Here is a 15,281-nt window from a genome sequence, read left to right on the forward strand (position 1 = left end):
TAACGACAAATATCACACTGCATTTCTATCATTCGAACATTAATAGGTTAAACATTGAGGAATTAATCTAAGACAGTGAATTTTTTGTCGTTCAATATACATTTAGGCTATATGCAGTGTTTCCACTTCTACAGATTTTTCCGTAGATCTACAGAATTTAATATACGTCTACGAACAAAAGAACACATATATGGATTCTACGAAATGCCTCCTGAAAAAAAACTAAATCTTATTAAAAATATTATATTCACCCTTCTTTTATAACATTTACCTCAAATCGCCGGAGAATTCTGCTTCAAATTCAAATTTTTGTTTGAGGCCAATGCGCTGCCAGACCCTAATTTTGATGAGTCTGACCCGCGCCTTTTTTCATTTATGGTATTTAGTATTGGTTCTATTTTTCCAGAAACAAAACAGGTACGAGATTAAAGTTCTTCATCGCGCGCAAGTCTGATCATCATGGGAATAATTATAAGCTGATTTGCTGACATGGCTGTTCAAGAGGAGGAGCAAACTTCAGAGGACGATCACTAAACAATATGTGGCCTAAAAATATCAATGTTTGGGGTTGTTCAGTTACTTGTTCTCACAAAAGAAAGCAGCCCCCAAAGAACAAGTTTAGCAATGGAATGTTTTTAGTCTGAAACTGATCAAATCCTGCAAAAACACCGAGTACCTATCAGAAACTTGATCTTTTCTCAGCCTACTGCTTTACCTGGATATTTTTTTAGTTCCTTCTGTCAGCCAAAATACTGAAAAAAAGAACTAACCCAGGTCAATGATTTAAGTCTGGTCAAGATACAAAAAAAAAAACTTTTTGTTTGACAGATATACTAAGATCATTTGACTTAGCCCTAAGCTAAATGTTGATTTGAGCATGCCCAGTCTGTACCTTCTGGGTTTTTTTAAACTTTCAGATTCCCTTGCGTTTTGAACTTCATATTCTTCTGATAACTTTCTTAGAACTGGTATTTAATGGCAATGTTATATTTCGACGAGAATTGGCCCAGACTTGAATTATATCAGCATTGAATCTGTTGAGTTGACTAGTAAAATATTTTGTAAAGATGAATTATTTTATTAAGGAGATGACAGGAAAGGAATGCGGACAAAAACTCTCCAAAAAGGAAATTTTTTGAACCTTACTGGCCAGTAACAGAGAAAAACTTTGAGTCTTGACGAAAATTCCAGTCTTATATTTGTGAACGATTACGACGGAAAAAGCCAACTGGTTTCTGCGGTCATGTGGACCATGATAATTTATGGCACCTAGTGTGGCACCTAGTATGGCACCTAGTTTAGGATAATTTGTGACACCTAGTGGCTTACAGAAATTCTACTGAATCTGGAACGCCATCTACTGATGTTTTCCGTAAAACACATATTCATTAAAACTAAAATAAAATTATAACAGTCCTAAAATCATTACTTCAAGGAATTTCAACCAGGACTGAAGAAAAAAAAACAAAATAAGGCAATTTATTCAGGTAAAAAATAAATCATATCCAAGGGCTGTCCTCAGCAATGTACACATAAGGCTGGCTACCAAAAAAAATGAGAATAACATTGAAATCATGCTCTTGATTTGCTTTTTGCCTGAATGAATTGCCTTGTTTCTTGCTGTTTTTCTTTAGTCCTTGCTGAACTTCCTTGAAGTAAGGATTCTAGGACTTTTGTAAAAAAAAATTCTGTAATGATTACGTATTTTATTGTAAGTCTTGTTGTATATGTTTATGCGTGCTTTGTTGAGGACGACTTTTGTATATAGATCGGAAATATTCATGTAAGGATAAGAAATTTCACTATCCTATATTGACTCCTCATTGTTTTACCTGTTGTTGTTTGTAAGGTAACCTAGTTTATGGAAACCCTTTTCCAAAAAGATTATTTTAGCCTAAAGTAAATATCTGGTCTCCTCTCCTACTTACCTTCTTCTTACATCACTTTATTCCGACCTACTTCACTTTCAATGACATCCCCGCCTGGGCAATGCTTGCAGTACTAAATGTAAAAAAAAACATATAATTTGATCCTATATTCCGGTTTGCAGGTGGCATTATTGTGAATGAAAGAAATTTTCATTCTTTTAATGTTAGACAAAATTTACCCTTCTTCTAAGTATGGGAAATTGCCCCTGTTGCAATTCATAATGCTAAATTAGTTACTTATGAACACAATTCGAATATTAGAACAGTTTTAATAATATATACATTTATAATAATTGTTTTTTAAAAAGACACATATATTTTGATTGCACTTTAAGCAAAAGCGATATCTGTAAAACACTCGTCGAATAATTTAAGTAAAATTTGTAAACCAAGTTAAGAAGGAATTGGAAACAAAAAAAGAAACTAGTCGAATTATGCCTTAGCTTTATAATCAATTCTATCCGAGAGGACAAATTTTCGATGGAATAATAAGGCAGGTGCATACCTCTCTAAACAGTTTCTACAATCAAACCCCCACTATTCAAAGCTAAAGTAACAAGGACATCAGAATACAAATATTTTTATCCCCTTAGACCAAGCTAAAGTCTATTCCTACCCAAAAATCACGATTTCCTAAGATTTCTCTCAGCAGAAATAAAGTAAAATAATTTTCCAAGCATAAAACTGCCACAAATCATCAATAAATAAATGAAACCCAAAACAAACAAAAATTACAATAAATAATCTGAGTTGTTTCAAAACTGGGAAGCTTTTAAGGCTTGGTTTTCAACGTGGAACTAGGAAAATAAATAAGAATAACTAATTAGTTATATCTGAAAATCATTTTCGTCTGTGAAATTTAAAACATCAGTACAACCACATCATCCAAGAAAAGTGTCACATTCTTTAGCTGTGCTTCCATCTGTTTTTTTTTTCTTATTTTCTTTTTTTTCTCTTTTGTACAATTTTCACTCACAATTTTTTTTTTGGCACTCGCTACTACCAAAAACTGCACATGGAGGCCTTTATCATTAAAAATTATATTTCTAATTTTTCCTATTTTGTTTTTTTAAAGATACATATGGTTGTATAAGTTTCGACTTAACCAATTCATAAAATTAAGTTTTTTTCCCTCGGTGTTCTTAGGTGTCAAGTTTTTTTTTCCTTTGGTGTCCTTGCTACTTTAATGAATTTTTCACTTATGGTACTTTTTGAAACTCATGGGTTATAGTACTTATGGGACTCTTATGGTACTTTTCACACATGATACTCATAACAATTTTTGTTCTAATGCTTCTTTTTACACAAAAGTCTTATTTTACATAGTGGAAATTTCTCCCTTGAAATTTAAAAAGCTAATTTATACAATAGTTCACACCGGAACACTTGGTTTACAAACTTGGAGCATATTATAATCAGGGACACGTTACACAAAACATAACAAACGTTAGGTGTAACATAAAAGAACCAAATAATTTTTCAACCTTAAGACTAACAAAAGAATAATGCTGCAGAGATACGAAAAATAGAGACATGAAGATCACTGAAAACGACTATTCAACGTCCATAGCATTTCTGCATTGTATAGATTGGATAGTAACCTTTTTCGGCAGCTAGGTTAATGAACATATATAGTCCCATTGAAACCCAAAACTGAACCTGGGTATTGTGATGCCTTAAGCCTGTTCCACACCTGTTGATAAAAACAGAGAGTGTGTTCAAACCTTGGACTATAGCTGAACTACAGTCACCTTCAAGCAATTTACCCTCCATAGTCACTACCACTTTGACTTTCTTACCCTCAAATTTTAGTTGACTTTTCGATATTTCTGTCCTCAAAAAGAGTCAGCGCGTATTCATTTAAGGATGTTTGGATTTTCAGTTATGGGTTTTAGGATTTTTGACAAAGGTGATCGTAATGTGTTTAAAAAAGTGAACATCGTTTGCCAAGGCTCCCTTGGCTTACTCTTAGGGCTTTTGGCCAAAGACAACCTTTTATCAACTGCTAAAAGCAAAAACAAACTTTCTCATGAGCATTTGAAATCTGCATTGCGCAGGTGCCGATCTCCTGATAATTTGCCTTGACCGGGAGTACAATATATGATGGGGGATGGATCTGCAGGCGAATAGCCAGAAAGATTTAGTTTATAGCTACATTCTGGTTGACTGCCCCTCCCCCCCCTCTAAGTGTAAACCTGACTTTTTTATTTCTCTTTTGATAGGCTACATATTGGCAAAGGCGTTCAATACGATTTGCATGGTGAAAAGGACCCCTGTAGATATTGTACTTTACATTCACCTTTCTGCTTACATCAAAGTAATACCTAAAATCATAGTGAAATAATTAAAGTCTCTACTGGAATATCAAGCATGGTAGCTGAACTTTTAGATGCCGTGTTTCGCTAAAATTTTTAACTGTATTATTTTCAAGTTACATCTATTTAAATGACATTAAAAATGACACAAAGAGGCTGATATCTAACAACCCTGCGGGTATTCATGTGTAGTTTTGTCATTGGACAAAAATACCATGGATTTGGCATGAAAACCTAATCTGTCCAGGTGAACTTGATGAAAGTAATAAAAAAAATACAAAAGCACACGACAAGATGCGTATAAATGCACTTCGTATAACCCTGCTAATAAGGGATAAGAATCCTTCATTTTTGGGTAGTATCTTGAATAAGGGAAATAGCAGTAATAAATTCTTAAGAAAAAGGTTATGGTCTTAAGAAAACGGATAATATTCCCATTGTTGTTCAAAATCCAGTGTGCAAAGTCGTTTATACAGTTTTCAAACAATAACTAATAGCTAATATTAAACTTTAATATAAGTAATTAAATGCTTAAGACTTGAATCTTGTATGATTTTTTGATGGCCAATAATGATAGTGACAATATCAAAATAATTAAAATTAATAATAATTAAAGTTAATAATAAATAATACAAAAGCTCAAACTTAGAAATTCATTGCATCAACTGCAATTTTTTTTCCAATATGAGCGCAGAACTTGAAACGATTTGTACATACTTCAATTTGTTATTGATTTGTATTTATTGGGTTGAAGTTTGTTTTACGGTATTAATTATAAATCTTTTGAATTATTATATACATCCATATTTATTCATTTGCTGTAAATATTTATTTATGATTATATAAATAAGTATGTACATATATATTTTCATTTATTTTTATTGATTTTATACTTTTTAAATTTGTTTATTTATATTTGTTTAAACTGAATTTATACTTACATTAAATGTATGCATATACATTTAAAACTATTCAATAATATTTGGTGATGCCAATTGTTGTGTAAAGAAAAAAAATATTTAAGCGTTTCACAGTAGCGTTTGACAGTTTCAAAATATCCGCTTAAAATTACTAATAATAATCTAAGCCGGTAGTCTAAGTTGAGACAATATTAGGGAGAAATTCCTATATGTAATATAAAGAGCTCCTCCGGGACCATTTGTGGCACAAATTGCAACCATAGATGTTTCGTAGGAATTTATTTAGTGGGTCCCTTTATATCTATTTTTCCTGATATATTTTTTTGTCTCTAGTTTTTTATTCATATTTTATTTCTTATATTTTACCCATTATTATAGACTTAGCACGTCCCTTTAGATTTTATCCCTTAAGTTTCTTTAACCAGACATAGGGAGAAATTTACAACATAATAATTCTTCTTCAGGTTATCTGATTTAGCTGTAGAATAAAGATTTTCTAAGAACACAATTCTGTGGAATTATATCCTATTTCCATTGATTAGTTTAACAAAAAATTAACTAATCCATTGATTAGTTTTTTAGCAATAAAATAATACAGTTCTTCTTTTGCTGGCAGCGAAATTACAAAGGGTATTTTTCAATAGTCCTCTCTCCTCTTCTTTCTTTCTTCTGCAGAATATTTACATAACGGACGGGGTCTTGGTCGAATAGTATTCTGCTCAGGTTCATCATCAAAATAAGAGATAAACTGAAAGAAAATGTTATTATGAGCTATCAATAAATAAATAAAACAAATAACATTATTATCCATATAAATGAGAGTACTGCACCTAATGAGACTACAAGGCCGTATCCAGTGGGAGGTGGGGGAGGTGGCTATGTGAATTTGAATCCCGCCTCCTTCAAAAGAATCAGAGTCGTAAAAACACAACAAAAGTGCATATAATCAAATTTTGGGTGCATTTTTCTTCTTTTTTTCTGACTCCCACCCAGAACAAAATTCTGGATACGTCCTTGCTATGACGAGATATGACAAAATAAGATGTTTACGATTTATGTTTTGTTTACTTTTGTGGGAGAGGAACAATGGGTTAAAAGTTTACTATATTGCAGCACAGTGGGTAAGAGACCCTCATTCAGTGACAGCTTTATTCAGAGTTATAGAAAGTGTCATTAGTTCACTTTGTAGAATCAATGCTATTCTTCGATTTAAAGGATAATTTTGTAAACCACGTTGGCTTGCTGTAACAAAAATAAAACTAAAGAAATGAAGATTGAGAATCAGTTTTTTGGCTCGCTATTGGAATCAAGGTTTTGTTTTGGCTTTTAAGTTCTGTTAATTTTTGATTTTATTTGTTTATTATTTGTGTTAGTTCTCCACATTGTATGTTTTCTTTTCTGTGTTTTTTTAATTGTTCCAATTTTGGTTTTGGTCTGTGTCTTTTTCTGTTTGCTTTCCACATTGTTTTTTTGTCAGTTTGTTCCTTTTGATATGTTTCCTTCTATCTTTCAATAAGATTGCCGAAGAAGGGAGGTGGTTGCCCTCCCGAATTTTTCAGTTTTCTTCTATTTATGGGCACTTCATACCCCAATTATAAAAAAAATGCTTTGGGAAGAATCCCTGGGCACAACTTTTTTTAGGGAAATAGATTCGAAAAACTGTCCTAAATAGGCCAATAATTTCCCAGGGCGTCCTTCGGACTAATCTCACGGGTAGGGGGAGGAATCACTTAATCCTACCCCTTTCCAGTTACTTGTGTACTGATGGACACATCAAGCTAGGCTCTCAAACCTATAAATTGCGTATCCCTGCTGGCTGGTGATGTAATTTTATTGCACTACTAAAGATTTACCTAATCTTTACCCCTCTAATTAAAATTTGTTCAGAGTCTTCCTGGTTGGAGTTTAAGGACTTTTTACTTTTCATTAGCCCCAGCTGAATGGCCGATTTTCGGCAGTCGATCATGTTTCATCCGCAATCCATGACCTGGCTATCTTAAACTTTCTTTCAATATAGCCCCAGGCGCCTTATAGTATTATAGCCCTAATTTGCCCAACTTTTTTGTGTGAAATAAAAACTTCTCTCTACAATGAGTCAGTAGATAAAAGCCCAGTTGATACCTCTCTCACTTTATAAATTATGTTTGAAAGAACTATGAGATACGCCCAGTGGATTCAACTGATGCAAAATGTATTTTTCAGTATCCAAGGGGGCGGTAAAAATTTCTAAACATAGATCCAACAAAGAAAGTTTTTTTTTCACTAAAATATCCCCTAAAACAAACTTTTTCAAATTCTAGGCGGGGAGGGGGCACAAATTGAGGGGGGGGGGGGTACAACCCCCTTCCCTCCCAGTTGACGCCACTGATTACACCCTCCAATTTCAGTTACTTCGGCCTCCCTTACGATCCAACAAAGAAAGTTTTTTTTCACTAAAATATCCCCAAAAACGGAATTTTTCAAATTTTAGGTTGGGAGGGGGCACAAATTGTGGGGGTACAACCCCCTTCCCTCCCAGTTGACGGCACTGATTACACCCTCCAATTTCTGTTACTTTGGCCTCCCTTACGTCCAATGATTACAAGTTGCGCAGATCAAAATAAGGAGTGAGTTCACAGAAAACCATCTAGTAGATTCTGCGCGTAAAATTCTAAATTTGCTGAAAAAAACGATAAAAATATCAGTTGTTTTTCCACTGATAATGCTTGCTGCAATTTTTTTTATTTCTCGGGCTACAAGTCTTTCAAGAGAATTTACTGATCCCCTAATGTAAGAGCAATAGAAAGTGAGACAGCTCTTACTAACAGAAGAGCAATCAAGACAGACGAACTTAAAAAAATATATATAGGTAATAGAGATTTTACAGTTCCATGTAGATGATATCAAATTTCAGCACCTTATGACTGCCTTTAATATCTAATACTAACACATCTTTCTTTAAAAATGAAAATGGATTATTTGTATACTTTCTAAATACTTCCAAAACTAAAAGTAGTATAATGGGATGCAGTTTCAATGAAGCCGACCCTAAAGTTCTGACAAGTAAAGATTTTCTGAACATATTGAAGAAATAAATCTTTTATCATATTTTTTACTATACAATACAATATTATTAAAATATACAATACAATATTATTATTACATTACAATATATCATTAGTACAGTGCTATATTATTGTCTATAATATTATACTATACACACTACAATATTATGGACAATACAATATCATATTTCTTGCTAGTCCAAAAGAAGACAAAAACTCCGCTGGTACTCTAATAAGTTCTAAGACTACACTGGCTAGATCACATAGAAAACAATAATAAATGCGTAAAAGAAGGCATATTTTTGGCAGTTCTTAAACATAGCTCTCTATGGTCTTATAGGGAGGCTTTTAAAATAGAAAAAATATATTCCTGGGAAACTTCCACTTAATAGGGAGAAAGGGGGAATTTGCTGAAGCCAAATTTAATAGTTTTATTGAATCTACATTAATTTGTTATTATACGGTACTTAGTCGAATCCAAGTTCCTTCATATTTTGTCTTCGACGAATGTAATTAATTCAAAATGGTAAAAAAATCGCATTCCTGGAAATTTTTGTTTGTTGCTTTAAAGAAAGTAGAAGAGCCAGTTGAATGAAAATCAAGAGCCAGGTCAAAGATCAAATCATTAAGATTTCTGAAAGGGGACTCACTGCTACTTAGAGGGATCAACTACTTATCTTCAAATTACTAAGGAAAGTTGGTAAGGAATAGCCCCGGAATAATTTAATAATTGCCACAGACTGCCTTAAGAGTAGCCACGTGGAGCCCCGAAAAAAAATTACCATTGATTAAATATCTATTCACCGGATAGCCCTAGAAAGCTTGCTGTTTTCTGGGGTTATAATGAGAGAAAGGATGAGATAGCTAGGACAGGTTTTACGGATGAAGGATGACAGATTGCCAAAGATTGTCCTTGTCGGGCAACCGATTAGGGCAAAATGAAGAGCAGGCCTTCCCTGAATGGGGTGGGAGGGTATCGCAAGGAAAGATTTTAGGGAAATGGAACTTCTTGGGAGGGTGTAACGAGGAAGGCTTTGAATAAATTGGAATGGAGGAGAAGCGTACCAAGGTGCATTTGCCTCAGGCGGCTTGATGTTTCAGTGAGTTGTTTACTGTTAGCCTACACGGCAAATGAGTTTCCTGAAAACTTTGAAAGGGGGTTTTTCTGGGTTAAAACCAATAATTAAAATTCTAAGTATATGTCAAAAGGTTCATTTCCTAGTCAAATCCCATTTCCTTGATAACTAAATTACTCCTGAATATTTTTTTTAATTCTTGGAAGTTGACAAATTAAAATAGAGCAGTTCTGTCAAATAGCCGGTTGTGTATCTGCATATTGTGCTGAATATATGTTACCAATTTAGATTATTTGAGTCAGTTCGAATTCTGTATCTGTCCTCGCCATATGTACATTCAGAGTATTATATGTATAAACAAACATTTTATACTCTAAACATAAACTATGTGATGGTTAGAGACTCTAGACATCCTCCACCGGTAGAACCCAGATAATAGGCCAACGCTACAATAAGGCCCTAAAGAGAAGAAGTCTTACTTCCCAGAGAAGTAGATAATTCACAGAGAGAGTTTACAAAGTGGTGCAGCGGTTTTTGCCGGAGAGGTTTGCAGTTCATACCATTTCAATCTGCGGTTGTTACATATCAAGTTAACATTTTCTTTTGAGGCCCATCACCTACATTGTCGTCGCAAGTTTCTTAACCTTCCAATTTTGGTAAAATTCAACTTTTTGAACTATATTGGAGGCGTAGAGACTATCTACTGAAAGCAGTGTTGGTTTGGGCAAAATTGTATTATCCATATATGCCAAAAAAACTTTTCATCGTTTGACGGCGGAAGTTAAAAAACTTGCTACCGTGTGCATCATCAAGGATTCCAGTTTCAGGTTCCAGCTTCTGTTCAAGTTTCCAGTTCAGTTCCAGGTTCCAGGTTCCCGCTCCAATTTAAGGTTCCCTCTCTAGATTACAGTTTTTGAGAAAAAGTGAAGAACGTCGAAGGACAATTAACGAAAGTAATTCATGCATTTTAAGTTCGCACGCGAGTAGGAAATCTGTTAGGAGTGTTGAATAGCGATTGTTCCTTGTTTTTACAGCGTTGACTTAATTAAGTTGTTGTACTAATATTTTTTTCTCGTTTAAAATAAGCGCAATTCCAATTTTAGATCCTTCAGATCCTGAATTTGACAAAGATATTGCTTCATCCTTTTTCAAATAAATAAAAAATAAATAATTAAATGTAACTTTGAATTTTTATTCTTCAAGTTAGGATTATAATGCCACTTTAATCGTAAAATTTCTTACTACAGTTGATACTTAAATAGACAAAGATAACTCTACGTTAAAAAGTGGTATAAAAATGGAGGACAATCCTGAGGATGATATAACAGATAAACCTATTGAGGATAAGAGCAACAAGGAGAAATTGAATCACTGAGTAATTGGGTCAGTAATGGACCCCTTGGAAAATATTCCAGTTCTTGAAAATGCAAAATTTATAAAAACCTTTTTTTAGCCAATTGAGAAGGGTAAAAACATTGCTGGGCTGGTCAGACTCGCAGGTGATAGATGCAGTACCGCTTAGAGTAACAGGGCCATTACTTAATTTTTTTGAGGATAAAGATTCCTCCAATATTATAAATTTAGAGGAACTTGAAAAGGAAATGACGCAGGCATATTTACCAGGAAATACAGATGGAAAGAAATGGAATCATTTTGCTGTATTGATACAATCATCCAATGAAACAGTGTGTCAGTTTTATAAGAGGTAGCGCTTACCTGAAAACCATATCGATTTTGGTATGGCGGATTGATATATTTTTCTGACCGCCTCGACATGGATCTTTCTACTTATGGCTCCAGACTAAAAATCGAGAGATATTTATTAGAATACCAGGATGATTACAATTCCCTCTTTGAAGCGTATAAGACAGCGTAGCGTTTTGAAGTTATTGAAAAAGCAATTGGTGAAGAAAAGCAGGAATTTTTTCAGCAACCGTAGATGCTGAATTTTGTTGGACAGGACAGAAGGAAGGACTCCGTCAGAACTGGCCTGACGTAAAACGTGACCAGGGGGATAGGTAGATTTTTTGTTTTAGTGCAGGATGTAGGGGTCATATTAGGAATTTAAGCAGAAATTTTAGGAAAAAAAAAAATATGACGAGAAACTGAGAATTTTTTATAAGGCACAGATCTAGAAAGGTGTATTATCAAGAGAGACGAGAAATTTATTATTAGTAACCGACGTAATGAGGCGTTGTGTCGAGAGAGATGAGGCTGGTGAAGGGGCGAACTATGGTTGACCGAGGGACCAGATAACTGAGAATTTATTAGGAACCAACGTAATGAGGCGTTGTTTCAAGAGAGATGAAGCTGGTGAAGGGGCGGACGACGGTCGACCAACGGACCAGCGGTTAACGGGTTCAGAAGATCCTGGGAAAGGAAGGTCTGAGCTCCCATGGGCGAAGAGAGAGGTAGGCGGTGGATCACCGAAGCTCGAAAACCCTGCAGGTTTCGTACCATGGAAAATAGTCAACAGGGCGGAAAAGAGCGTGCCAGAAGTCGATAGGGCGGAAAAGAGTTCCGTGCCAGAGGAAAAAATAGTCGACAGGGCAGAAAAGAGTTCCGTGCCAGAAGTCGACAGGGCGGAAAAGAGTTCCGTGCCAGAGAAAAAAATAGTCGACAGAGCGGAAGAGTTCCGTGCCAGAAGTCGACAGGGCGGAAAAGAGTTCCGTGCCAGGGGGAGTGACAGATAACAATTTTGTGTCTTGGCTGTTGAAAATTTTTGACGGCCTGTTTCTGAAGGAAGGTGTTCTTTATTGTTATCCGCTAGGAGGCGTTGGCAAGGACAAAGGGATCCCTAGAACAGCTAAAATAGTCTTGCCAAGTGTCCTAGTAGATTCGGCAATAAAACTGGAACATGAGGTTCAAATGGAGCCTAGTCTAGTTAGTGTAGAAGTAGATAAAGGGGAAATAGAGGTTAAGGCAGGCTCGAGTGGAGAATCAAGTAGTCTTAGGAGAAGCAATAGGAAAACAAGAAATAAACCTCCAGGCTGTTATAGAGAATATTGAAACAATTATAGAGATAAGTAGAGTAAGATAATTGTAGAGATTAGTATGTTATTGCAGTACAAACGAGTACATCTGCATTACATCTATTGCAGTACATCTGAGAACTACTGAAAACTTTAGAGTTCTCAGTGGGACCTGCCCCAGGCCACTCAGCGCGTCCCCAGGTGGCGGATAGGGGAACGCCCTGCAGATATATAGGGTACCTCATGGGTAGTGAGGCGCGGACCAAGGGAGGACCCAGTCTCTGGGGGTCTTGAAACATTGCTGAAGCACCCTCGTCTGGGGGCCTTAAATTCAGACGGAGGAGGAGGATGACTCCTTTAATGTGCACTGGGCAGGGCCCATCGGCGTATGGATACGTCCCGTCAGTCACAAATCTTCCCCCAGCAATGGGTTAAATTTCTGGTGTTGCAGGATACCAAAAGGGCGCACTATCGGTAATAGATACAGACAGCCCCTGCTAGGGACAGAGAGGAGTGGCTTACTGCTGTCCCGAAGCCAGCCAAGAAGCCCCTTCTTTAGTTCTTTAATTTTAATGATGAATATGAATACGAATAAGAGATCAAATATGAGAACCAGTGCTACCGCGTCCGGGGTAACCGACGATAATGCGTTAAGAGATACCGCGTCCGGGGCAGCCAACGACTCGACAACCGTGAATCGCGCGAATATATCTACGTTGACAACTCCAACCCTGGAGGCTATTGTTTATCCAAAAATAACTATGTCAATAGGTACCCTCAACACTAGAACCCTCGCTAAACAAGGGAAAATAGACCTACTCCTAAGAGAGATAAAACGGTACAGCTGGGATGTTATCGGTCTCGCTGAAACCCATCTTCCAGTCACTGGTGAAGAGGAACATGGAGATGTTACCCTTCTACTTTCGGGACGTAATGATAAGAAACATCGACAAGGTGTAGGTTTCCTACTGTCTAATAAAGCCAGAAAATCCTTAACATCCGTAACCCCACTCACGGAACGGATCATCATGATCCGCCTGAAAGGTTCACCCACCAACCTCACAATTATCCAAGTATACACTCCGGATTCCAGCAGAGACGACAAAGAGTCTGAAAACTTCTATCTCCAGCTTCAAAGTCTGGTTGATTCTGTCCCTAAAAAGGACATAATCTTTGTCATTGGTGACTTCAATGTCATTGTCGGAAAAAACCACACAGGACACAAAGATGTAATGGGCAAATTTGGACATGGAAAAATGAATAGAAGAGGAGAACGCCTTATCGAATTCTGCAGATACAGCAATTTAATAATTACAAACACACTGTTCAAGCAGAGACCTCGCCGTAAGACATCCCGGACCTCATCGGATGGAAAAACTAAAAACTTAATAGACTACAACCTCGTGTCTAGACGTTGAAAAACGTCCTTCCTAAACACAGTCACGCTAGCCGGTGGCGACTTTGACAGCGACCACTCGCTTGGCATGTCTAAGTTCAAACCAAGACTTAAAACAGCATCAAAGTTATCTCAGAAAACCCCCAAGTTTCGAGTAGATCTACTGAAAGACGAACACACAAATATGACCTATATCACCATTCTATCCGAAAAAATTTCGGAGCTCACGTCGGGATCTCCACCTATCCTGTCTAAGGAAGATATTGACAACCTGGTGACTAGCAGCACAAATATCATATGTGATGTCACTCATTCCACACTGGGTACCCAAAAAAAATTCACAAACCTTGGATAACAAACGAGATCATTTCACTCTGCGACGAAAAGTGCCAACTCACGAACAAGCAAGATAAAGAAAGTAGGGACCGATACAAGAAACTCAAACGAGCTGTTGAGGTAACCATCAGACGTGCGCATTGTGGTTTTATTGAAGAAGTGTGTGATCAATGTGAATCGGCCTTCAAAAAAGAAGACCCCCAGTAGATATATAGAAGTGTGTTGAACTCCGCCGAACAGAAGGGCATCCAGGCGGTCTCCCTTCTCGACAAACAGTGGAACCAAATTCAATCCACAAACGGACTCCGCTCTCGATGAAAAGATTATTTATAAAATAAAATGAATCTGGACATCCACCCAGACTCTACAATTCTCAACACTTTCCCTATAACCTCTACAGATCCAAGTCCTCCCCCCCCTACACTTTGAAATAGAAGCAGCTATCAGAGATATGAAAACAAAAAAAAGCTGCCGGCCCCGATGGAATCCAGCCTGAACTACTGAAAGTAAACTGCAAACCACTCCTTGACCTTTACCACAAAATTGCCACAGCTGCTTCGGAAATATGTCACTTCCCCTCACCCTGGTGCGAAGCCACGATAATTCCCCTGCATAAGAAAGGCTCTAAAGCTGTCTGCGACAACTACCACCCAATAAGTCTTACCAGCCACGCAGCAAAAATCCTCACCAGAGTCATGCTCAGGCGTATACAAGCCATTTCCTCACTGATCATTCCGGAATACCAAGCCGGCTTCCGACCTAACAGATCAACAATTGATCAGATATTCACTGTTCGGCAGATCATGGAAAAGTATAGCGAACTTAGCCGCAGCATCTACTACCTTTTCATAGACTTTAAACAAGCTTTTGATCGGATATGGAGAGAAGGTCTATGGCACATCCTTCTTCACTTTGGCATTCCATCCAACCTGATCTCGCTGATCGAAGACATGTATAAGAAAAATAATAAAAGAATATAAAAAATAGGCTTAAAGTGAACGAGTATAGCCCTAAGCATATTTCTCGTCATTTCGAGAAAAAGTAACCTAAAAGGTATCCCGAGGTAACTTTTGGGCCAAAGTTTTACGGTTTACCGAAATTACATAAGCAAGGTATTCCCTTAAGGTCAATTGTAACATGTTTGAAAGCCCAATGCTTCCAATATTTGGAAAGTAGTTATGTACAGCCTTCAAACCTTTGCTTTATTCTCAAAAATCGCGCTTATGTAATTCGCTAGAGATAGTGGAAAAATGTAAACCCCCCTAGTCAAAATTTGTAATAAGTATTCAATGTA

The 15,281-nt window shown here is 36.5% G+C and overlaps 1 long non-coding RNA gene across 1 annotated transcript in view; it reads right to left on the minus strand.

Moving 5' to 3' along the window:
* Positions 1-5,800: 5,800 nt before the first annotated feature.
* Positions 5,801-15,281, minus strand: part of LOC148950870 (uncharacterized) — a 34,585-nt gene continuing 25,104 nt past the window's right edge. The window contains exon 4 of the long non-coding RNA XR_016141915.1: positions 5,801-5,911. This is a non-coding gene — a long non-coding RNA (uncharacterized LOC148950870). The remainder of the gene's footprint in view (positions 5,912-15,281) is intronic.

Source organism: Artemia sp. Qi Xiang Cuo, chromosome 6 (assembly GCF_049724085.1).
Source record: "Artemia sp. Qi Xiang Cuo chromosome 6, ASM4972408v1, whole genome shotgun sequence".
In the NCBI taxonomy this organism is placed as follows: Eukaryota; Metazoa; Arthropoda; class Branchiopoda; order Anostraca; family Artemiidae; genus Artemia; species Artemia sp. Qi Xiang Cuo.